Genomic DNA, 26,455 nt, shown 5'->3' on the forward strand with positions numbered 1-26,455 from the left:
TAGAAGATGGAGTGCTTCCTATTTCTCCTTTTCCAAAGAGTTTTGGAGGCTTTATAGGTCATGGCTCATTCATAGATACAGTTTGCCATTGGTCAACAGATGTCTGACTGAGCCACTGTGAGAAACCAAGTATGATATACAAAGTATGATCTCACTTGACCAAAAGTTTTATTATGAAATTCTGTTTGATGTTGTTTGATTTTATATAGTCCTTTATAATTTTGTTTTATTGCAGAAACACCAACAAAGAAAATAAAAGAGCAGCATTTTGTGGATAGAAAATGAAAAACACAATTTATCTTAATTTATTCAGAATATTTACAGTTTCTCAACATATACATTTTTTGCTTCACTCCTAATATTTTTGTGTCTGTCAAATCTTTGGTGTTAAATCATCCTACGTGTCATTTGCAGTTTTGAAACTTCTTGCCTGTGTGACCTGAAGGAAGCCTCTGTTTAACAGTTTTGCAGCAAAAACAAGATGCACCTTAGAAGCTTGTAGTGAGGATTCAATGAGACCACATATGTGAAATCCCAAATCCAGTGCACAGTGCCAGATAAATGTTTTGCTTTTTTTCCTCCATTGACATATGCTTTGTTTGTTTGTTTGTTTGTTTTTCAGATCTCATTTTTTAAATATGAATGTCACCATTTTCTGTTGTGGGACCCAGGACAAGGAAAGGGACAAGTGACAGGCATAGATGCTGTCTTCCAGGTTTGCTTGTAGACTCCAGAGTGCTGTGGGTCATGCATGGGCAAGCCCCAGCCTGGGAACTGTCAGGCCCCTGCAGAGAGGAGAGTCTGTGTACCTTTGCTCCAGGCTCCTTCCCCCACAGACTGACAATGGCTGGAATAACATTCAGCTGAAACACCTTCCAGAGAAGCAGAGTTCCACCCCTTACACTAGGGAATGAAAACAACCTCCAGAAGGTTAGGACTAAAACTTGAAAGAGCTGCATGCACTCAAAAGCGGGGCTCCATCATGTAAGTTAATGACCACAGCACTATCCTGCCTCAGCTGAAAGAAAGCACATGACCCCGGGAGCCAGAGAGAATGGGTTCCAATCCAGGCCCCAACTCTTACTACCAGTGTTATTTTGGAAACTGACTTAAAGTTTCTCAGCCTCAACTTCTCACTTGAAAAAATAGAGCTATTATTTCCCCTGTTGTTGACTTGCAGTGAGAATTAAGTAAGATAATGTGCATAAAGTACTTTCTGATAGTGTCTGACTCATAATTGGCCTTCAGCAAACAATAGTTTCCCCAGTCTTAAATAGATTTCATTCAATGTGACTTCCTCCATCTCTACTCTCATGGAAATCTCATTCTTCACTCAGAAGCTGACTTGCCCCAACTCTGATTTTTCTTTGTCCCCTCATGCTTGGTGGACTCTTCCTACACTACTTCTCCTGGTCTTCCTTTTAATGGTAACCAGGGCATTGGTAACCAGGTAACCGAAAACCTGGTAACAAGGTTTTGTTTTTGTTTTTGTTTTTGTTTGTTTGTTTTTTTGAGACAGAGTCTCGCTCTGTTGCCCAGGCTGGAGTGCAGTGGCGCCATCTTGGCTCACTACAAGCTCTGCCTCCCGGGTTCACGCCATTCTCCAGCCTCAGCCTCCCGAGTAGCAGGGGCTACAGGTGCCCACCACCATGCCCGGCTACTTTCTTTTGCGTTTTTTTAAGTAGAGACAGGGTTTCACCGTGTTAGCCAGGACGGTCTCGATCTCCTGACCTTATGATCAGCCCGCCTCAGCCTCCAAAAGTGCCACTGCACACAGCGGTAACCAGGTTTTTGAGGCTTACTTTGTGCCAAAAGCTGCATAAATGTGCTCAGATTCTCACTGTAACTCTCCAATACAGGTAGTGTTGTCCCTCATTTAGAGAAAAAGAAATCTAGCCTGAGAAAGATTAAACTTCATAAGATAACAAGTGAGGGGGTGAAGATTGGAACCAGGTGTGTCTAACTCTACAGCCTCTATGCCACATCACCCATATTGCTATTAATGTTATGTCACACTGCATGTATGTAAGCCATACGCCAATGGATAACACATATGAGGACAGGCTCAGCCCCATGAATAGTCCGTAGTAAATGCTAAATAAATGTTAGTTAATGATTATTACAATTAGATCATTAGCAATCGATTAGATGATGACGATTAAGTAATGTAAGTGTTCTTAGTAACCCATGGATATTTTCAGGCCAAAAATAAATAAATAAAAAAAACACTAAAGCAAGGAAACATTTACTTCATATTTATTCAGGAAAGATGATTTTTAAAAGGTTATGGATTAAGCCAGAATCCAGCCATGTTTTTAATAAAACGAGACGGTTGATAGATAACTGGGAAGAGGACATGGGTCCATTCCAGAAGTACACCTGTGGTCCTACTCAGCATAATGTCCAAAAGAGGCACATTTCGATGATGTTTTAAAGGTAGTATGTTGAGGTACTGGCATGATAGTTGTTAAGGCTATGATGAAGCAACATTAAAAGAAGAAGGGTGAAAACAAGACCATGAGCCACGGAGAGATGGTAATCAAGAAATAGCCCATTTTTATGCACTTGCTCATTGCACCAGCCAACAGTGAAGGCCCCACCCCACCCTTACTAACTCAGTGTTAAAATCCAGCTACATCACAGCCTTAGGGTAGCATGAGGATATTTCTTTAGTGATGGAATATTCTATTTCTTCTTTTCCAAAGCAAAAATATAGTCAATTCTAGTTACAATGAAAGACTTCTTGTTACCCACTAATTTCATCAAGGCTAGCCTGAACTGATTTTCTCATTTGTTTAAAATGGCTTTATTTCCTAATTCAAGCAGAGGGCTCATGTTTTCCTAGCCAGTTTAAGACCAAGTAGCCAGGAACAGAGGAAGGCCAGACCTCTGTTTCAGAGCTTATGAAGGAGCAGCAGTGAGTGAGTGCCCAGGACTCTTACCATCTCAATGGTGACAAGCCCAGGAAAGTGTCCATGCCCATGTGATGATGGAATTACCCTGATTAAAATCTTACCACTGATTTCCTGAGAATGGAAACATGAGATATAATGTGTTTTCTGGCAGAGCTACTGATGCTGAGTGGTCCAAGGTGGTTGTCATTGTTTCATTTCGTTTTGTTTCTCTGCAGGAGGAGGTGTACGCATGTTTTGGCATTACATCTGGCATCCAGCCCTCATCAAGAGAAGGGCTTCTGACTCCTGCCAGCAAAGGACTTAGTTGCTTTCAAGTGGATTTTATTCATCTGGATAGTCAGGCATCCAAATCACAAGCAAAGAGGAGGCTTCCCCAACCCGGAGTCCCCACACATGACCCTTAATATAATGTGTATTGATGACAGCCAGAAGATGACTTCGGTCCTCAGGAGAACAATATGCAACTCTTTAAAACAAGTGGAGTTCCCCAGATTTCCAAAGTTCACACATCAAATGAAGTGAAAGGCAATTTCTGGTGAGCGTGGACATTAAAAATGAGAAGACAAGTTTCAAAAACCTCTTGACTGATCATCGTTACTTCATAAAACAAGGACATTTTAACAACAAAAAAGTAAGAAGATTAACAATATAATAAAAGATAGTCTTTTAAAATACCAATTTCGTATTATACCAAAAACAAACAAAACAAGTGTTCTAATTACCCTTACAAAATTGAAAACCAGTGAAAATCTCAAAACCCCAGAGTGTCGTTAACTATGATTCAATGAATGATCCTGGGATGAGGGTACTGCATCCATAAAACACGTTTAAAGTATACATATAAAAATTTTGTTACGGAATTCATAAAAGTGTAAGTTTGGGTGAAAACATTTTAATGAAATCCTGGAGACAGATTTGTCTTCTAAAGGATGAGCACACTGCGGAGCCCCAGCTCCCTCGTGGTGCTATCCTTGATCCCGCCAGCACATGCTCACTCCTCTCTCTGAACTCTCTCCTATGGAGCCATGATTAACCATACTACCTGGCACTGGATTCCACAGCACTTGATACCATTTCTGATATGGATGGCTCACAGCACTTACCACACCTATAGAATGCTGTGAGTGTAAAAAAGGCATCCCATACATATTTTCTGGATGAGGAGAATTTCTGGGTTACTTCCCTGTCCAAGGCCAAGAAAGTCTCTAGGGAAATTTAAAGCCAAAAAATAAATATGGTAGCCTCTGTAGTAAGATTAGGAATCACAAATACCTACGTAAGTAGGATGAATATAGAAAATTTATAAACATGTACATCTAATTAAAAAAAAAAAAATTGAGGCATCTAAAAAGAAAGTCTGGGAGCAAAAACCAGGCCTTCCAGGCACCATGTCTTTTCATCAGCCATGCTTCCACCATGGCTCCACTTAGGACGGCCTTGCCTTTCTTCCTTTCAGGTTCAACTTGTCCTTCTCTGAAGCCTTTTCAACTATCTCAGCCTTCAGTGATTTGTCCGTCCTCCAAATTGACGCAACTTTTATTATCTCTTCTCTGCTCCCCTAAATTAAGAATTTAAGCTTATTACAGACACAAGGAGAACTAAATAATAGACCTTTTTTCCTTCCTCCTTCCATTTTCCAGTACACTTGGCAAGATATTTCCATTTCCACCTTCTATATACCGGAAAAATCCTACTCATTTCTCACGGCCAGATCAGCCTCATTGCTTTTTCTCCTCTTTTACACCTGCCTGGACACTCCTCACTTCTACCCTCAACTAATTACTTCCTCCTCCATGGCCCTCATGTAAATTTTTCTCATTAAACAAAAGTAGCAATTATATTATTGTGAAATTGTTGAGATTAAAACTCAAGTGGGCCACTCACACTGCCTGACATCCTTTTGGGTTGCTCAATGCAATTTACAATAACTAGTTACACCTCCTCTCCCTTCAAACCTCTGAAACAGTTTTGTTGCTTCTGGTGTTTAGCATATGAACCTGCCTGTTAGTTTAAAGGGTTCTCAGCCTTTAGAAGATAAATCTGTCTCCAGGATTTCATTAAAATGTTTTTAACTCAAACTTACACTTTTATGAATTCCATAACAAAACTTCTGTAAGTATACCTTAAATGTGTTTTATGGGTGCTGTACTGTGTTAGTCCGTTTTCCCGCTGCTGATAAAGACATACTTGAAACTGGGAAATTAACAAAGAAAAAGGTTTTATTGGACTTACAGTTCCACATAGCTGGGGAGGCCTCACAATCATGACAGAAGGCAAGGAGGAACAAGTCACATCTTACATGGATTGCAGCAGTCAAAAAATAAAAGTGAGAGACAGAGAGAGAGCTTGTACAGAGAAACTCTCCCTTATAATACCATCAGATCTCATGAGATTTATTCGCTATCATGAGAACAGCACAGGGAAGACCTGCCGCCATGATTCAAATAACTCCCACCAGGTCCCCCCACAACACGTGGGAATTCAAGATGAGATTTGGATGGGAACACAGCCAAACCATATCGTGTACCCTCATCCAGGATTACTCATTAAATCATAGTTAAGAATTTCCCAGAATATGGGTAACAGAAAGTATGTGATTATTTGATGAGAATCCCAAATATTAAATATTTCCCTAATATTAAATACTCACAACAATCCACAGTGAACCATCACTGCCCTCCTGCCTTCTTGTTACAGTAGAAGACATGCCTTTTCTTCTATCTAAAACCAATCCCTTTGTATCCCATCATTTATCGCTTTTATATGAGCTATAAATATTTAACATCCCTTCTTTATTTCCTTTTATATAATCAAATTATCAAGTAGATTCTATCATCTGGCTGTTAACCATGCATGTGCTTCTTCCACTTAAAAAACAAAAACAACCTCATTCAACCCTTCATTCTTCCATTCCTATCCCCAGCTCCTTAGACCTTTCACAGCTAAATTTCTGCAAGCTTACCTACGCCTGCTGTCACCATTCTCTCACTTGCCACAAATTTAATCCACTTCAGTCTAACAATCTAAAGAGACATAGACATTTCTCTATACCTATTTGCCATCAACTTTCACCATGTATCCTCTTTCTGGGGTGGCAAGATTTAGCATATAAAAATACAGAATGCCCAGTTAAATTTAAATTTCAGATAAGCAAATATTTTTAGCAGATTTCTAGATGTAATATGGGACACACATGTTAAGGGTATTTGTTGTTTTCTGAAATCAAAATATAACTAACCATCTTGTATTTTATCAGTAACCCTACTGCTACCATACAGTATCAGCTATCCTGGATTTCTTCTGGTTCCTTCTATTTGAAATGTTTTTTATTGCCACGGGGCTTTTCCTAGGGCTGTTGTAACAAAGAACCACAAACTAGGTGGTTTAACATGATACAAATTTGTTGTCTCACAGAATTAAAGGCTAGAAATCCAAAGTCACGGTGATAGCAGGGCTATACTCTGGGTCTTTGGGAAAGGATTTTTCCTTGTCTCTTCTAATCTCTGGCAGCCCAGGTGTTCCCTGGCTTGTGGTAGCATAACTCTAGTCTCTGGCTCAGTCTTCATAAAGCAATCTTCCCCATCTGTGTCTTCTCTTCTACATATAAGGACACTAGTCATATTGGAATAAGGGCTCATCCTACTCCAGTATGACTTCATCTTAACTAATTACATCTGCAATGATCTTATTTCCAAATATGATCACATGGTACTAGGGGTTAGGACTTGAACATATATTTCGGGAGGACACGAGTCAATCCACAATACCAGTTATTTTGCTAGGAATGTGCCATTTTCTCCTTTTTTCCTAGATACTCCTACTCATATCTACCCATTCTTTATGATTTCAACATAATTAGTACCTTTCTCACTTTCTTGACCAAATTCTATCCCACACTTCAGCACTTACATAGAACCATATACTTCTCATCATGTGTTTGGATTCCATGTGATGATTCTACATGAACTTGTTTGTTAATCTGATGAGTGTCTATGCTCCCCACTGGACTGTATACTCCATGAAGGGAGGAACCAAGTCTGTTTGGTTCATTAATACATCCTTACCTCTGAGCCAAGTGCCTTACCTTTAGGAGGTGCTTAATAAAGACTAGTCTATAAGTGAAGAAATCAGTGGATTAATTATTTTACAGTGTAAGTGCTTTGAGGAAAAACATAATTTTTATATCCTCAAAGCCTGGTACAGACCAGGAAGAAAATCAGTATTCAATAAGAAATGTCTTAGTAAGTAATTAGTCATTTCTACCCCTACTTGTGTGTGTGTGTGTGTGTCTCTGTGTGTGTGTTTCCTAAAAAGAGTATTAGGAAGACAATTGCCCAGCAAGACAGAGATGGGTGTTTGCTTATTAAATATGTAAAACCCTAAATTCATTTTCCTTTGAGTTTCTTAGATCGAGATCTTGTCCCAAAAAGATCATGTTTGACTTGTGTTTGATTAGTAAATGTAAAAGCTGAATCAATTCTAAACTCTTAGGGGAAAAGTTACTCCCCAAAATTTAGTTAAAACATGTTTATTGAGTCTTTAAAAATATTCTTTAATTTTATAGGATAAATTATACTTACATGTCTTTTAAATGGCAAAGTATCAAAATGTCCTAAATAGTTAGGTTTTTAAATTTACTCTTATAAGCTATGAAATGACAAAAACAGTGTCAGAATACCAAGAGTACTTTTGAGACATTTTTAGGATTACACGGGTGCTTAAAATATAAGGAGGCCACAAACTTATAAGTTTTTGATATTGGACTTCAAAACAAAGCTTATTAATTGTTTCTATCCTCTTTTGTTAACTCCTTGGAAGAGGTAATGCATCTCTATATCGGAATCAGTGGAATCTTTTAGCCCTATTTTTTAATGATGATGAACAAGTGGATTTTACCAAAGTTTGTGTGGAGATAAAAGAATGTTTATTGAAAACACATCTACTTTGAGATTTCATTAGTGTGGATTTGGGGTTAACCTCCATAGGTCCTTAAGTTCATTAGGAACCTATCTTTGATTGCTTTTGGTGTGGCATAGAATTGAATTAAACCAAAATAGTGTCTTCTAAGAATTTAACTGCTTTGATAAGTTAGTGTTAAAAGTTGAACTTGTTAACATTTAGGGGATATGGTTTGGCTGTGCCCTCAGCCAAATCTCATCTTGATTTGTAGTTCCCATAATCCCCACATGTCATGGGAGGGAACTCGTGGGAGGTGATTAGATTATGGGGGCAGTCTCCTCATGCAGTTCTCATGATAGTGAGTGAGTTCTCAAGAGATCTGATGGTTTTATAAGGGGCTTCCCCCTTTACTCAGCACTCATTCTCTCCCCTGCCGCCCTGTGAAGAGGTGCCTTCTGCCACGATTGTAAGTTTCCTGAGGCCTCCCCAGCCATGCAGAACTGTAAGTCAATTAAATCTCTTTTCTTTATAAATTACTCAGTCTCAGGTATGTCCTTATAGCAGTGTGAGAATAAACTAATACATTAGGTGAGCAAAGGATACAATCAATTTTGCCTAAAAGGACTTAGGCAAATATATTTTTAATATTTCTCATGTAGTCTAAATCTAATTATGGCCAGAGTTGCTGGTTTTAATTATGTTTAATAGACACTTGACATAGTCATACTGTGTGCAATAGCATGTTATTGTATGCTTTGTAATTTAATGGGGCAGTAAATATTAAGTGAACTTTCTTATGTAAGCATTTACCCTTCCAGTGGAATGAGCCTGGTCATTTTATCCCCCTACAAGTATTACATATTATATATGATGAGTTAAGGTTTCTTTCAAATGGCTTCACTTGAGGGATACTCTAGGATTTGCTTTTGTTATGTGGTTCTCTAAATAATATCTATGTTTTAAAAGAAATCTCATTGTTTTGTACTTTCTTGTAACGAATCTAGCTCATCTAATTTATATACATTTCAATAAATTCCAGTAGGATTACAAATACTTACAGACAAACAAAATAAGTTTCTTCAACTCTATTTTTTTCTTTGTTTTTAAACAAGGTGTTTTAATGTGAAAGCATTTAAAAGTTTTTATTAAATCAAATGAAGAAGAAATGATTCAAGCTCTATCAAAGTAAAAGTGGGGGCGGGGGAAGAGACAAATTTGCAATTAGTTTTTTTTTAACCTCCAAATAAAAATGCTCTTTTAATCTTAAATGTTGTTCTACTTATTTCTATTTTTGAATAAAAATAGAACATTATTGAGTTAGAGAATGAAAAAGGCTATGACTAAGCTATAGGCTAACCTCAAGGATGTGGAGATAATTACTGATTTAGAGAATGAAAAAGGCTATGACTAGGCTATCGGCTAACCTCAAGGATGCAGAGATAGTTCTAAAGAGGTTTAAGAGTAGGTAAAGGCCAAGTGTAGTGGCTCATGCCTGCAATCCCAGCACTTTGGGAGGGCAAGGTGGGAGTATCGCTTGAGCCCAGGAGTCCAAGACCAGCCTGAGCAACATGGTGAAACCCCATCTCTACTAAAAATACAAAAAAAAAAAAAAAAAAAAAAGCCAGGCATGGTAGTTCATGCTTGTAGCCCTAGCTACTTGGGAAGCTGAGGTGGGAGGATTGCTTGAGCCAGGAGGCAGAGGTTTCAGTGAGCCAAGATCATGCCACTGTACTCCAGCCTGGGTGACAGAGCAAGATCCTGTCTCAAAACAAAACAAAACAAACAAAGAGATTAGGTCAAGCTGTAAATTTGCTGTCTTAGGTAATATGAAAAGCTGCAAGCGGAGATAAGGAGCTGAAGCAATCATTCATCAACCCTAATCTCTTGCCTGGGTGGAGAAAAATGGCAAGAAGCAGCTGGGTACAGTGGCTCACGCCTATAATCCCAGCAGTTTGGGATGCCGAGGACGGTACATCACCTGAGGTCAGGAGTTTGAGACCAGCCTGGCCAACATGGTGTAACTCCGTCTCTACTAAAAATACAAAAATTAGCCAGGCGTGGTGGCCCATGCTTGTAATCCCAGCTACCCGGGAGGCTGAGGTGGGAGAATCTCTTGAACATGAGAGACAGAGGTTGCAGTAAGCCAAGATCACACCATTGCGTTTCAGTCTGGGCAACAGAGGAAGACATTGTCTCAAAAAAAAAAAAAAAAATATATGGCAACAAGCAACCCAATTATTATCCATTTACCACAGCATAGTAAACCCAATGTTATCCAGGATACTAATCTTGTTCAATGTTTTATCAGCATCACAATACGATGGTTTTAAATGAAATTTAAATGCAACAAGTATTCCTATTCATGAATACCATCACCAAGCTATGAATGAAGCTAGAGATTTCAGATTGCTAGAGAAGCCAAAATAAAAGCATAGATTAGGAACACCTATAGTGACCCAGACAGTACCACCATTTCTCAACTCTCCTCAGATAGGACTCTGGAGAGGGCTTAGTGATTCTTCTCTTAATGCTATTTAGATAATGCAAAAACATGGGCCTCAACATGGAGCATCTGAAGGTGGAATATATCCAGACAACAGGCAGAGTCCTGTCTAACACAGGATTAACAAACTCGATACAGATATGGAGTTGTTCTTCTATAGAGTTGCAACAGACAAGTTAGCTAAGTGACTATTTGAGAGTTTCTTCTGAAATAGAAAGAAGATTCACTCATTCTTCTCTGGGCTCAGGGGAGGAAGAATTTGAACCCAAGTTTTACTAATAATCCTTCCATTTTGTTGAAAATATTGACCATTAAATGCTACGTATTAAAATTGTTATCAAGAAGCAAGATTTAGGTCAGGCCATCAAGTTTATGAGTCAAAGGGTAAAGAGAATAGGAAAGAAAGGATCAAAGAGAGACTGGAGACGCACTACAGGAGTGGGAAATTGTGGGCTGTGCAGGCTAATGAATCTGTATCGGATTCAACAACTTCCTAGCTGAGTGGCCTAGAGGAAATTCCTTAACTATCAAGTTTCCTTTCCACGGTGGTCAACGGAGGCAAGACACCTACTGTAAAGAGTAGTTATGCAGAACAAATGAGATAAATTATGCTTATTGACTGGCATGCAGAGCCAGGGTCCACCCATGTGTAAAGGAATGTGGTTGAGGAAGCAAGCAAATATGTAGTGGTTGGATTAAATATTTATATAAGTTCCTGAATGTAGAAATAGTTGTAAAATAAACCATTTCAGCAGACTCACCAGCAACTACTTTTCAACTTTAAAAAATTACACTTCGTTATGCACTCATGAAATGTATTAAAACTATTAGCAAGCCACACCCAACTGGCAGCTGCGGGAAAGAGGAATTGGGAATAAAGGCTTTTGGCTCCATGTTTTCTTCCTGAACCAGGTGTTTTGTTACTATTAACAAGACAATCTCCATATTAGTTTCATATGCACATTTATCAGTGTTGAACTGATACCAAATGGAGGGGAAGAATTTATAGGACTATGGTTTTTCCCCATGCTCTGTCCTCTCCACATCCACAGGCACCCAGATACATAGACACACACTCCACACACACAGACATACTCCTCCCCAGAGACAGACATGCAATCATAGATACACATATATTCACACATATGCCCTTTTCAGACTGTCTTGACCCACACATAATCTCACTTAAATTATTAGGAGCTACAAGGATTTCTAAACGACTTCCCAAAAAGAATATATATACTTATTTAAAAATTTATAGACTAAATTTTAAAAATTATTTATGATTTTTCCCAAAAAAGAGCTATACTTTTCTTTTTACTTGACATTAGGTTATGCTGCTTAAACAAATAGAAGATGTATCATAGGTATCATACCAGTTACTGGATTTAAATCTGGTAATTTTTTTTTAGCTACTAAGACAGTCAACAGGAGAAAGTTCTGTTCAAAACTGAATACTTGGCAATGAATTTTAATAATAGATGGATATCTGTATTCTATAGGTGAGTAGTACAGATTATTGTATAGGAAAAAAAAAATCCTGCATTTCATCTATGACCTAAGACAGGGAAAATATGACAGGGAAACAAACAAGACAGAGTACTCTCCTTATATAGGGAGTAGAGGCAATGGAATGTGGTGGAGATGATAGTAATCGAATGAACAAGGCTACCGACAGAGTGACTCTCAGGCTAGTCATGCAGACCAGGCAGCAGCCCAATGATTAGCGAGCACCACCTTGAACCACAAAGCTTTCATATTACCATAGTGAGAAAGAATCAATATGTGGGAACAGAACTTGAAAAGACTAGTATAAAAGTGCGGAAGTGCAAGAGATTACTCAAATGCATTTGTTATATTTGATCCATGACTTTACAAACCTCTGAGGAAAGTCCCACCCCTGCATTTGACAACCATTCTAAGGGCAGAGAAAGAAGAGATTATTTAAAACACATTTTGTAGAAAATATTGTTCTATTGACATATATGCTGTTAAGCAATGCACAGAAACATCTCCCATTAGTTCTTATTCTGTGTTTTCTCAATTCAACAATAATTTCAGTTCATGCAGTGACCCTCTTCCACAACACTGTGCATCCTGCCATGTCTAGTGCATTGCTCTACACAGAGTTTGTTATTTAATGCCCAAAGGGGACATTTAGTTCACTTTCCTTCAGTACTTTAATTATTCTGAAGACTCCAGTATTAATGGTGAATACAGGAAAGACTTCAACTAGGAGTGATCATATAGACCAGGTAGCAGCTATGGTCCAAAATCAACATGTTTGGAGAATTAAATGAGATAATGTCTGTGAAAGTACTTGTAAACGGGAGCACACTAATAACTGTTATGAAGACATGGTTGGTAAATTTAATAGAGGCAAATGTAAATTTCTTGCATCCACATTACAATACATCCATTGTATGAACAACAGATGAGAGAGACCTGTCTGGAGAGCATTTCAACAGAGACCAGTAGTCTGACTTGGCTGGTGAAAAGGTTTAAGTAATCTGTAATTATAGGTAGGTAGATCACATCTGGGCTATGGTGCTTATTTCAGGGAGCCACGTTTTAAGAGTGTTTAAGAGTGTATGATCAAACTGGACCTCACTCCTCACTCTCATAGAAGAGAGTGGCCAAGTTAAAGAGAAGTTAAAAGCTTTATCATATGAAGTATGGTTGAAAGAGATGAAGCAAATAGCTGTCCTCAAACATTTGAAGAAAACAGAACTAGGATGAAGTACAAAAGGACAAAATAAAATTGAGGTGGAAGTTACATAGTGGTAGAATTCACCTCAATATAAGGAAAAACTTCTAATCATGAGAACTCTCTGAAAATATATAATAGATTGACCCTCTCTTCCTTCATTTCTTTTTCCTCCTTCTCTCTCTCCCTCCTTCTCTCCCTCCCTTCCTCCCTTCCTTTCTTCCTTTTTCACTAATTACAACACTGACCTTTTCAGAGCAGCCTCTGAATGTCTATCACATGGTGAAATGTACTTCCTCAGCATGGCTGCCATGTTCTGTAATGTGTGTTTCTATCCACTGGTCATGGCTGACTGGAACAGGAATAGCACCAGCCAATGAGCTGGCTGAGCCTGAAATACCTGCCTAAAAGAGGCCCTCTATTTAGGATAATGGTTAATTAAGCAAATCAGATTCTATTTCCTTTTTCCTTTCTTTCTTTCTTTCTTTCTTTCTTTCTTTCTTTCTTTCTTTCTTTCTTTCTTTCTTTCTTTCTTTCTTTCTTTCTTTCTTTCTTTCTTTCTTTCTTTCTTTCTTTCTTTCTTTCTTTCTTTCTTTCTCTTTCTTTCTTTCTTTCTTTTTTTTTTTTTTTTTTTTTTTTTTTTTTGAGATGGGGTCTCATTCTGTCACCCAGGTTGGAGTGCAGTGGCACGATCTCAGCTCACTGCAGCCTTCTCCTGGGTTCAAGCAATTCTCCTGCCTCAGCCTCCCGAGTAGCTGGGATTACAGGTGCCTGCCACCACACCTGGCTGATTTTTGTATTTTTAGTAGAGACGAGGTTTTACCACATTGGCCAGGTTGGTCTCCAAACTCCTGACCTCAAGTGATCCACCCTCCTCGGCCTCCCAAAATGCTGGGATTACAGACGTGAGCCCCGTGCCTATCTGATCCTCTCTCTTTCAATGTTGGATTTTTATAGGTACATAAAAAGAATCTTCTAGTTAACAGCAGCCGGAGAAGTAAAAGCAGAGAGAGCAAGAGCAAGACAAGAGGAAGCTAAGGAGCAAAAGAAAACCTGCAGCAACAGAGAACTAGGCAGAGGTGAAGAGTCAGGATGAATGAATGCAGGATTTAAGAAATGCTGGTTTAATATTGTATGTAGATGACAAATTAGTAGTTATAGATCTGTGTCCTGACTAGCATTCAAAGGTCTGATGTGGAGACCTGACTGGGGTGTTAGCTGTATCATCCATGGTTCCGCTGATAAGACCTTTTCTTTCTCTCTAGTTTTCCATGTGTATTAATACTTAGTTCCCAGTTACAGAGGTAACAGGAGCATGTTTCACGGTAACCTTTCAACTTGAAGGAGCATAGCACTATTACAGCATAATATAGATAAACAAAAAGAGAGAAAAAAAAAGAGTATCACCAATGATTCTATCTTAGAAATAAAGACTGTTACAACTTAGTGATATTATAAATCCCAAGGCCACCACTAAAATACAAGAATAACCCTAATATTAAAATACTAAAAATGCCACTAAAATACCACTAATGCTATTAAAATACTAAAATTAAATCAGTTATTGCTAATAAGCCACAACATTTTAAAAAATGGAATCCTAAAAATTACTCAGTTAATCTGAAAGAAGCCATTTAAAATAGAAAAAAAGGGAAAATCAGACAAATAGAACACAACAAAATGATATACTTAATACTAATTATAACAATACTCACATTTAATGTAAATATCCCAAATAAAACTCAGTGAGCATTACGTTAGATGAAAAAGCAAGACCAACTAAATTCTGCATATAGAAAACCAATTTTAGATGTAAAAACAAAAAAAAGTTAATCATAAAAGAATGGAAAAATATATACATACTCTAACATCAATTTTTAAAAAACTTCTAGAGTGTCAGTAGTAGGCAAAGCGGCTATAAGAGCAAAGATTATTACCAGGAATAATGGTTATTTCATAATAATAAAGAGGCCAATTCATCAAGGGGATATAAGAATTCTAATCATTGGCTGGACGGGGTGGCTCACGCCTGTAATCCCAGCACTTTGGGCGGCCGAGGCAGGTGTATCACCTGAGGTCAGGAGTTCAAGACCAGCCTGACCAATATGGTGAAACCCCCTCTCTACTAAAAATACAAAAATTAGCTGGTCATGGTGGTGAGCACCTGTAATCCCAGCTACTTGGGAGGCTGAGACAGGAGAATTGCTTGTACCCAGGAGGCAGAGGTTGCAGTGATTGTGCCACTGTACTCCAGCCTGGGCAACAGAGCGAGACTCTGTCTCAAAATAAATAAATAAATAAATAAACAACTAATTATTTATGTACTTAATAACAGAACTTCAAAATACATAAAGCAAAAGTTGATAGAAATGCAATGAGAAATAGATAAATCTACAATTATTGTCAGAGATTTTCATGCAGCTTTTTAAGTAACTATTAGAACGAGTTGACAAAAAGGATATAGAAAACTTGAACAACACTAACAACCAATTTGACCTAATTAATATTTATAGAATATTATACCCCAAAGTGGCAGAATACGTATTCTTTTCAAGTGTATATGGAACATTTATTAAGATAGACATATTCTGGGTCATAAAATGTCTCAATGAATATAAAAAGTTTTCTATCATACTTTGAGAGCATCAAAGGATGCCCTCTGACTTCAGTGGAATTAAATTAGAAATCAATAACAAAAGCATTCTTATAAAATCTCCAAATATGTGGAAATTTAATAACACGGTTATAAATAATCCATCAGTCAAAGAAGAAATCGAAGTGAAAAATATAAAAATTTTGAACTCAATAAAATTTTAAGCAAAATATTTAAAATTTTCCGAGATGCCGCTAAAGCAGTAGTTATAGAAAAATTTATAGCACTAAACACTAATACTAGAAAAGGAGAAAAGCCTCAAATAAATGACCTCAAATCAATGACCTTAGGAAAACAGAAAAAAAATGAATTCAAGCCAATGTAAGTATAAACAGAAAATAAGTCAAAAGCTGGATTTTTGAAAAACTAATAAAACTTTTAAACCACTAGCCAGAATGATCAGAAGTAAAGAGAAGATACTAATTTATAATATCAGAAATGAAAAAGGAAACATCACTATGGATTCTACAGATACTACAAAGATAATAGGAAATGTTATAAAAAATTTTATACCACTAAGTTTTAAAACTTAAATGAAATTGGAATATATTTTAAGATTAACTTTCTCAACCTGATAAAGGGCACGCATCTATGTGAAAACCATACCTAACAGCACATGTTACAGAGGAAATCTAAATCCTTTTCTCCTAAGATCAAAAACAAAACAAATGTCTCCACTTAATAGAAACAGAAATTCAACATTCTATTCAACTTGTATATTCTAGCCCAAGCACAAGAAATGAAAGGTATACAGATTAAAAAGGAAAACTTTTTGACATGATTATCTTTGTAGAAACTTTTTGACATGATTATCTTTGTAGAAAATCCAATGAAATCTACAAAAAAGCTACTAGAACTAATAAGTGAACTTTCAGGAAGGTTTAAGGAATAGAAGAGCAACATAAAAATTTTATTTCTAAAGAAAAATGAACAGAAAGACATTTAAATTAAAAAGCAAAACCATTTACAGTAGCATAAAACATGTAAAATACTTAGGAATATAAATTAGACAAAAGATGTGCAAGACCTTCACACTGAAAACTGTAAAACGTCACTGACAGAAATTTTGAAAGGCATAAATAGGTATATTTTGTTCATAACTTAAAGAATTCAATATTGTTCAAATGTCAAATCTCTTTATCCATAAAGTCAATAAAATTCCAGTAGCCATCTCTGTAGACATTGATAAGCTTATTCTAATAGTCACATGGAAGTACAAAGGATCTAGAATATCCCAAACAAGTTAGAAAAAGAACAAAGGGGGGGCGGAGCAAGATGGCCGAACAGGAACAGCTCTAGTCTCCAACTCCCAGCGCGAGTGACAGAGAAGACTGGTGATTTCTGCATTTTCAACTGAGGTACTGGGTTCATCTCACTGGGGAGTGCCAGACGATTGGTGCTGGTCAGCTGCTGCAGCCCGACCAGCGAGAGCTGAAGCAGGGCGAGGCATTGCCTCACCTGGGAAGCGCAAGGGGGAAGGGAATCCCTTTTCCTAGCCAGGGGAACTGAGACACACAACACCTGGAAAATCGGGTAACTCCCACCCCAATACTGCGCTTTAAGCAAACAGGCACACCAGGAGATCATATCCCACACCTGGCCGGGAGGGTCCCACACCCACGGAGCCTCCCTCATTGCTAGCACAGCAGTCTGTGATCTACCGGCAAGGCAGCAGCGAGGCTGGGGGAGGGGCGCCCGCCATTGCTGAGGCTTAAGTAGGTAAACAAAGCTGCTGGGAAGCTCGAACTGGGTGGAGCTCACAGCAGCTCAAGGAAACCTGCCTGTCTCTGTAGACTCCACCTCTGGGGACAGGGCAATAACAAACGCAGCCGAAACCTCTGCAGACGCAAACGACTCTGTCTGACAGCTTTGAAGAGAGCAGTGGGTCTCCCAACACGGAGGTTGAGATCTGAGAAGGGACAGACTCCCTGCTCAAGTGGGTCCCTGACCCCTGAGTAGCCTAACTGGGAGACATCCCCCACTAGGGGCAGTCTGACACCCCACACCTCACAGGGTGGAGTACACCCCTGAGAGGAAGCTTCCAAAGCAAGAATCAGACAGGTACACTCGCTGTTCAGAAATATTCTATCTTCTGCAGCCTCTGCTGCTGATACCCAGGCAAACAGGGTCTGGAGTGGACCTCAAGCAATCTCCAACAGACCTACAGCTGAGGGTCCTGACTGTTAGAAGGAAAACTATCAAACAGGAAGGACACCTACACCAAAACCCCATCAGTACATCACCATCATCAAAGACCAGCGGCAGATAAAACCACAAAGATGGGGAAAAGCAGGGCAGAAAAGCTGGAAATTCAAAAAATAAGAGCGCATCTCCCCCGGCAAAGGAGCGCAGCTCATCGCCAGCAACGGATCAAAGCTGGACAGAGATTGACTTTGACGAGATGAGAGAAGAAGGCTTCAGTCCATCAAATTTCTCAGAGCTAAAGGAGGAATTAAGTACCCAGTGCAAAGAAACTAAAAATCTTGAAAAAAAAAGTGGAAGAATTGATGGCTAGAGTAATTAATGCAGAGAAGGTCATAAACGAAATGAAAGAGATGAAAACCATGACACGAGAAATACGTGACAAATGCACAAGCTTCAGTAACCGACTCGATCAACTGGAAGAAAGAGTATCTGCGCTTGAGGATCAAATGAATGAAATGAAGCGAGAAGAGAAACCAACAGAAAAAAGAAGAAAAAGAAATGAACAAATCCTGCAAGAAGTATGGGATTATGTAAAAAGACCAAATCTACGTCTGATTGGGGTGCCTGAAAGTGAGGGGGAAAATGGAACCAAGTTGGAAAACACTCTTCAGGATATCATCCAGGAGAACTTCCCCAACCTAGTAGGGCAGGCCAACATTCAAATCCAGGAAATACAGAGAACGCCACAAAGATACTCCTCGAGAAGAGCAACTCCAAGACACATAATTGCCAGATTCACCAAAGTTGAAATGAAGGAAAAAATCTTAAGGGCAGCCAGAGAGAAAGGTCGGGTTACCCACAAAGGGAAGCCCATCAGACTACAGCAGATCTCTCGGCAGAAACTCTCCAAGCCAGAAGAGAGTGGGGGCCAATATTCAACATTCTTAAAGAAAAGAATTTTAAACCCAGAATTTCATATCCAGCCAAACTAAGTTTCATCAGTGAAGGAGAAATAAAATCCTTTACAGATAAGCAAATGCTTAGAGATTTTGTCACCACTAGGCCTGCCTTACAAGAGACCCTGAAGGAAGCACTAAACATGGAAAGGAACAACCGGTACCAGCCATTGCAAAAACATGCCAAAATGTAAAGACCATCGAGGCTAGGAAGGAACTGCATCAACTAACGAGCAAAATAACCAGTTAATATCATAATGGCAGGATCAAGTTCACACATAACAATATTAACCTTAAATGTAAATGGACTAAATGCTCCAATTAAAAGACACAGACTGGCAAACAGGATAAAGAGTCAAGACCCATCAGTCTGCTGTATTCAGGAGACCCATCTCACACGCAGAGACGTACATAGGCTCAAGATTTACCAAGCAAATGGAGAACAAAAAAAAGCAGGGGTTGCAATCCTAGTCTCTGATAAAAACAGACTTTAAACCATCAAAGATCAAAAGAAGGCCATTACATAATGGTAAAGGGATCAATTCAACAGGAAGAGTTAACTATCCTAAATATATATGCACCCAATACAGGAGCACCCAGATTCATAAAGCAAGTCCTTAGAGACTTACAAAGAGACTTAGACTCCCATACAATAATAATGGGAGACTTCAACACTCCACTGTCAACATTAGACAGATCAACGAGACAGAAAGTTAACAAGGATATCCAGGAATTGAACTCATCTCTGCAGCAAGCAGACCTAATAGACATCTATAGAACTCTCCACCCCAAATCAACAGAATATACATTCTTCTCAGCACCACATCGTACTTACTCCAAAATTGACCACATAATTGGAAGTAAAGCACTCCTCAGCAAATGTACAAGAACAGAAATTATAACAAACTGTCTCTCAGACCACAGTGCAATCAAACTAGAACTCAGGACTAAGAAACTCAATCAAAACCGCTCAACTACATGGAAACTGAACAACCTGCTCCTGAATGACTACTGGGTACATAACAAAATGAAGGCAGAAATAAAGATGTTCTTTCAAACCAATGAGAACAAAGATACAACATACCAGAATCTCTGGGACACATTTAAAGCAGTGTGTAGAGGGAAATTTATAGCACTAAATGCCCACAAGAGAAAGTAGGAAAGATCTAAAATTGACACTCTAACATCGCAATTAAAAGAACTAGAGAAGCAAGAGCAAACACATTCAAAAGCTAGCAGAAGGCAAGAAATAACTAAGATCAGAGCAGAACTGAAGGAGATAGAGACACAAAAAACTCTCCAAAAAATCAATGAATCCAGGAGTTGGTTTTTTGAAAAGATCAACAAAATTGACAGACCACTAGCAAGACTAATAAAGAAGAAAAGAGAGAAGAATCAAATCGACGCAATAAAAAATGATAAAGGGGATATCACCACCGACCCCACAGAAATACAAACTACCATCAGAGAATACTATAAACACTTCTATGCAAATAAACTGGAAAATCTAGAAAAAATGGATAATTTCCTGGACACTTACATTCTTCCAAGACTAATCCAGGAAGAAGTTGAATCCCTGAATAGACCAATAGCAGGCTCTGAAATTGAGGCAATAATTAATAGCCTACCAACCAAAAAAAGTCCAGGACCAGATGGATTCACAGCTGAATTCTACCAGAGGTACAAGGAGGAGGTGGTACCATTCCTTCTGAAACTATTCCAATCAATAGAAAAAGAGGGAATCCTCCCTAACTCATTTTATGAGGCCAACATCATCCTGATACCAAAGCCTGGCAGAGACACAACAAAAAAAGAGAATTTTAGACCAATATCCCTGATGAACATCGATGCAAAAATCCTCAATAAAATACTGGCAAACCGGATTCAGCAACACATCAAAAAGCTTATCCACCATGATCAAGTGGGCTTCATCCCTGGGATGCAAGGCTGGTTCAACATTCGCAAATCAATAAACATAATCCAGCATATAAACAGAACCAAAGACAAAAAACACATGATTATCTCAATAGATGCAGAAAAGGCTTTTGACAAAATTCAACAGCCCTTCATGCTAAAAACGCTCAATAAATTCGGTATTGATGGAACATACCTCAAAATAATAAGAGCTATTTATGACAAACCCACAGCCAATATCATACTGAATGGGCAAAAACTGGAAAAATTCCCTTTGAAAACTGGCACAAGACAGGGATGCCCTCTCTCACCACTCCTATTCAACATAGTGTTGGAAGTTCTGGCTAGGGCAATCAGGCAAGAGAAAGAAATCAAGGGTATTCAGTTAGGAAAAGAAGAAGTCAAATTGTCCCTGTTTGCAGATGACATGATTGTATATTTAGAAAACCCCATTGTCTCAGCCCAAAATCTCCTTAAGCTGATAAGCAACTTCAGCAAAGTCTCAGGATACAAAATTAATGTGCAAAAATCAAAAGCATTCTTATACACCAGTAACAGACAAACAGAGAGCCAAATCATGAATGAACTTCCATTCACAATTGCTTCAAAGAGAATAAAATACCTAGGAATCCAACTTACAAGGGATGTAAAGGACCTCTTCAATGAGAACTACAAACCACTGCTCAGTGAAATAAAAGAGGACACAAACAAATGGAAGAACATACCATGCTCATGGATAGGAAGAATCAATATCATGAAAATGGCCATACTTCCCAAGGTAATTTATAGATTCAATGCCATCCCCATCAAGCTACCAATGAGTTTCTTCACAGAATTGGAAAAAACTGCTTTAAAGTTCATATGGAACCAAAAAAGAGCCCGCATCTCCAAGACAATCCTAAGTCAAAAGAACAAAGCTGGCCTGTAATCCCAGCACTTTGGGAGGCCGAGATGGGCGGATCACGAGGTCAGGAGATCGAGACCATCCTGGCTAACACAGTGAAACCCCGTCTCTACTAAAAAATACAAAAAAAATAGCCGGGCGAGGTGGCAGGCGCCTGTAGTCCCAGCTACTCGGGAGACTGAGGCAGGAGAATGGCGTAAACCCGGGAGGCGGAGCTTGCAGTGAGCTGAGATCTGGCCACTGCACTCCAGCCCGGGCGGCAGAGCCAGACTCCGTCTCAAAAAAAAAAAAAAAAAAAAAAAAAAAAGAACAAAGCTGGAGGCATCATGCTACCTGACTTCAAACTATACTACAAGGCTACAGTAACCAAAACAGCATGGTACTGGTACCAAAACAGAGATATAGACCAATGGAACAGAACAGAGTCCTCAGAAATAATACCACACATCTGCAGCCATTTGATCTTTGACAAACCTGAGAGAAACAAGAAATGGGGAAAGGATTCCCTATTTAATAAATGGTGCTGGGAAAATTGGCTAGCCATAAGTAGAAAGCTGAAACTGGATCCTTTCCTTACTCCTTATACGAAAATTAATTCAAGATGGATTAGAGACTTAAATGTTAGACCTAATACCATAAAAATCCTAGAGGAAAACCTAGGTAGTACCATTCAGGACATAGGCATGGGCAAAGACTTCATGTCTAAAACACCAAAAGCAACGGCAGCAAAAGCCAAAATTGACAAATGGGATCTCATTAAACTAAAGAGCTTCTGCACAGCAAAAGAAACTACCATCAGAGTGAACAGGCAACCTACAGAATGGGAGAAAATTTTTGCAATCTACTCATCTAACAAAGGGCTAATATCCAGAACCTACAAAGAACTCAAACAAATTTACAAGAAAAAAACAAACAACCCCATCAAAAAGTGGGCAAAGGATATGAACAGACATTTCTCAAAAGAAGACATTCATACAGCCAACAGACACATGAAAAAATGCTAATCATCACTGGCCATCAGAGAAATGCAAATCAAAACCACAATGAGATACCATCTCACACCAGTTAGAATGGTGATCATTAAAAAGTCAGGAAACAACAGGTGCTGGAGAGGATGTGGAGAAATAGGAACACTTTTACACTGTTGGTGGGATTGTAAACTAGTTCAACCATTATGGAAAACAGTATGGCGATTCCTCAAGGATCTAGAACTAGATGTACCATATGACCCAGCCATCCCATTACTGGGTATCTACCCAAAGGATTATAAATTATGCTGCTATAAAGACACATGCACATGTATGTTTATTGCGGCACTATTCACAATAGCAAAGACTTGGAATCAACCCAAATGTCCATCAGTGACAGATTGGATTAAGAAAATGTGGCACATATACACCATGGAATACTATGCAGCCATCAAAAAGGATGAGTTTGTGTCCTTTGTAGGGACATGGATGCAGCTGGAAACCATCATTCTGAGCAAACTATCACAAGAACAGAAAACCAAACACCGCATGTTCTTACTCATAGGTGGGAACTGAACAATGAGATCACTTGGACTCGGGAAGGGGAACATCACACACCGGGGCCTGTCATGGGGAGGGGGGGGGGGGGGGGAGGGATTGCATTGGGAGTTATACCTGATGTAAATGACGAGTTGATGGGTGCAGCACACCAACATGGCACAAGTATACATATGTAACAAACCTGCACGTTATGCACATGTACCCTACAACTTAAAGTATAATAATAATAAATAAATTAAAAAAAAAAAAAAAAGAAAAAGAACAAAGTTGTAGGACCAAAACTTCCTGATTTCAAAACTCATTATAAAGCTACAATTAAAAAGACTGTGGCATTGGCATCAAAATGGCTAAATAGAGCAGTGGAAGAGAACAGAGTACAGAAGTAGGCTTGCTCATATACATGGAATAATGATTTTTAACCAAGATGCAATAGCAAATCAGTGGAGCATGAACAGTATTTTCAATAAATGATGCTTAAACAATTGGATATTCATATGTAAAATAATAAACTTTAATGAAGGCTTTTCACCATATATACAATTAACTCAAAATGGATCATAGGCCTAATTTTAAAACCTAAAACTTTGTAACTTCAAGTAGAAAACCTTCGTGACCCTGAGTTAAAGAGTTGTTAGATATGACACCAAAAACAAAATCCGTAAAAAGAAAAAAATGATAATTTGTACTTCATTATAATTAAAAACTGCTCTGTGAAACATATGAAAGGAAAATGAAAACACAAGCTATAGGCTGGGAGACAATATTTGCAAATCACATATCTGATAAAGAATTTCGCATCTACAAGAGCCTCTATGGTGTCTGGTTAAGTGTATGGATTCTAAAGTCATACTGCCTGGGTGGTATCATTATTAACTATGGTATAACCCTTTACAAGTTTCTTCACTTTTAAATGCTTTCATTTTTAAAAATTTAGACTCTACATCCAAGCAGTATTATGAGAATTAAATGCATTAATTAATGTAAGGCTCACTGACTAATATTTAGCATGGAAAGAGTGCTCAATAAGTTTGAGAGAGAGAGGGAGAGTGAATGAGAGCGAGTGTAAAACTATTATTGCTTACCTCTATAATACTGGAATTATTAGAATTATAATCATTTCTGGTAGTTGTTGGATTTTAAACATTAGCCTGATAGATTGTTTGTCTCAAAACATAAGTGAGAAAGCCTATTATGCTGATGCATAGGACACAGAAGTGAAATCTGCCTCCAAGAAGCACTATTATGTCTGACAAGAGAAAAAGAAAAAAGCAAGGTCCAGAATCGGATTTTCTGTTTTGACCACTGCTTTTCTAGCTGGCCGAGAAATCACATAACATCTCCTTATTAAAAGGGTAACCAAACATCTGTCTCTGAACAACGTTTAACCTAGGGTGTTAGAGCAAATCTTGGTCACAGATGACAAATGTGTCAGGAAAAGAATCCTGAACAGGAAAGCAAAATGTGATTGTATGGATTTCTGCTTTGGTTAAGAGTTGATTGTAAAGACGTTGCTGTCTGTGCCAAAACAAAAAACAAAACAAAACAAACAAAAAACAGAGAAAATGTATGCCAAATAAAAGGTTAAATCGATCTACTTCTTGAATAAGCAATTGACTTGCCTACTGACAAAAGATATTATGGATATTTAAATGGTTTTTATGGTTGTTGATTTTACAAGTGATGCACAGATTCACAATACATCAGACTTTAATACCAAAGCTGCAGAGGAGTAACGTCTCACAACATGCTGTACACACCATGCACTGAGTCCACTTAACACTTCCCCCTGCCGGGAAACTTTCCACTGAACAGCAACATCACACATCTTGGTCATGGGAAGTATCAGTGAGGTGCGTCTTTCCCATGGTTTCTGGCTTATGAAGCACTAACATAATCAGTTTCGAGGGACAAAGCTAGAAGCTAGATATAAAATAAGAAAGAAAAGAAGTTAAAAATGAAGCAACAGAAGTCTGTGTCACTTCAAAAGAGTCAACTTAGGAAAAGCATTAAATCACTTGTGAAAAGATGTATCCCACACTCAGCTGATTGATGTTCGATGTGGCTATTGAATTTTGGCATGAAGCACACTGTGATTCAAAAGGGAAGATTGCTTCATACACTTCTGCATTGGAAGGCAATTCTCACCTTTTTTTTTTCCCCAAGCTGTTCTTCACAAACCTCTCTTGTTTCTTACAGGCTAGATATGATACAGCCCTTCAAGGCAGAAACAGGAGCATTTTCAGAGACAGAAAATTTGTGAATCTCTTGTCTATCTTGGAAAATGGGTACTGAAAATTCCAAATGGATACAAAGTAGTTCTAGATCTCTTTGGCGCCATTCCAAGCTATGCTGTTGAAAGCACTGACAAGCTTAGAGACAGGAATGGTTAGTTTTGTAGCTTAGACAGGCAGAGGAAGTACTCTCCTTTGGCATATAAAATATCTAGACGCAGAAGAATGATCTCAGTCACGGTAGCAGCCTGGTTCTGCTAGGAAGTTTTTTTTCAGCATAGACTCCTTCAGGTAACAAAAAATCCCAAACCAAGACGAGCCATGTGAATGGCAAACCAACCACATTCTCTTATCTTGGACTTGGTGAGCTTGGACCTTGTACAGCTAGTTGTACTCATTTAAAACTGCAGCCGAACAAATAGTTCTCATTTATTCATTAAATCAACAAATATCTGTTAAGCTCCTACTAAGTGCCAAGCACCATTATACAACAATTACTCAGACAATTCCACCTCTGAAGGAGCAGTAGGTCTTTTTTTTTTTTTTTTTTTTTTTTTTTTTTTTTTGAGACGGAGTCTCGCTGTCCCCCAGGCTGGAGTGCAGTGGCGCAATCTCGGCTCACCGCAAGCTCCGCCTCCCGGGTTCACGCCATTCTCCTGCCTCAGCCTCGGGAGTAGCTGGGACTACAGGCGCCCGCCACCGCGCCCGGATAATTTTTTGTATTTTTAGTAGAGACGGGGTTTCACCATGTTAGCCAGGATGGTCTCGATCTCCTGACCTTGTGATCCACCCGCCTCAGCCTCCCAAAGTGCTGGGATTACGGGCGTGAGCCACCGCGCCCAGCTTAGGAGCAGTAGTTCTTAAAAGATGGGGCTTTTTCTGATTTAGGGGTTTCTCTTATTCTTGAAGGCATTAAGAAAAAATAAAGAAGAAATTTGTTGTGATGAGAATTAGTGCACCAGGTTTATATCCTAGATCCTTGAGAGAATGTTAGTGGGCATTCAAGATGGAGAGCTAAGTAAAACTTGCTCTACTCTGTTCATTCTGTATTTGAGGAATGTACAGTATACTGAGAAGGGGAGGGGGCAGTGCCAGCCCT

The sequence above is a fragment of the Macaca thibetana genome, chromosome 6 (assembly GCF_024542745.1).
Source record: "Macaca thibetana thibetana isolate TM-01 chromosome 6, ASM2454274v1, whole genome shotgun sequence".
In the NCBI taxonomy this organism is placed as follows: domain Eukaryota; kingdom Metazoa; phylum Chordata; class Mammalia; order Primates; family Cercopithecidae; genus Macaca; species Macaca thibetana.